Source organism: Theobroma umbraticum, unplaced genomic scaffold (genome assembly GCF_002168275.2).
Source record: "Theobroma umbraticum cultivar Fairchild unplaced genomic scaffold, ASM216827v3 scaffold_12.0, whole genome shotgun sequence".
Classification (NCBI taxonomy): domain Eukaryota; kingdom Viridiplantae; phylum Streptophyta; class Magnoliopsida; order Malvales; family Malvaceae; genus Theobroma; species Theobroma umbraticum.
This window is the reverse complement of record NW_018397272.1, coordinates 162,971-163,349: the sequence shown is the minus strand read 5'-3', so window position 1 is coordinate 163,349 and position 379 is coordinate 162,971.

The window sequence follows — 379 nt, the reverse complement described above, 5'->3', positions numbered from 1 at the left end:
TGAGTGTGAAATCGAAAGCCATTAATAATGAAACCTTTAAACCTTCTAACCACACAACTAGGACCTCGTGACAACCATTTAATCTCCTCTAAAACTTGCTAATCTCTAACCTGAGTTTCAAACCATTCATGAAATTTTAGGCTATGGCTATGTGCTCTATTCCATTTTCTTGAACCGGAACACTGCATAATAAGTTTTTCATGCTCTCTACATACAACATAGGAAATAAGAAAATATCTATAAGTATATGCAACACTCTAAAATCAAATAAAAAAACAGAAAATGTATCAATGAGATAAAATAATAAGATAAAATCTTACTTTAGGTACTGCTCAATTGCAGGACAATTGAAAAGCACACACCTATGTGCCTGAATCCA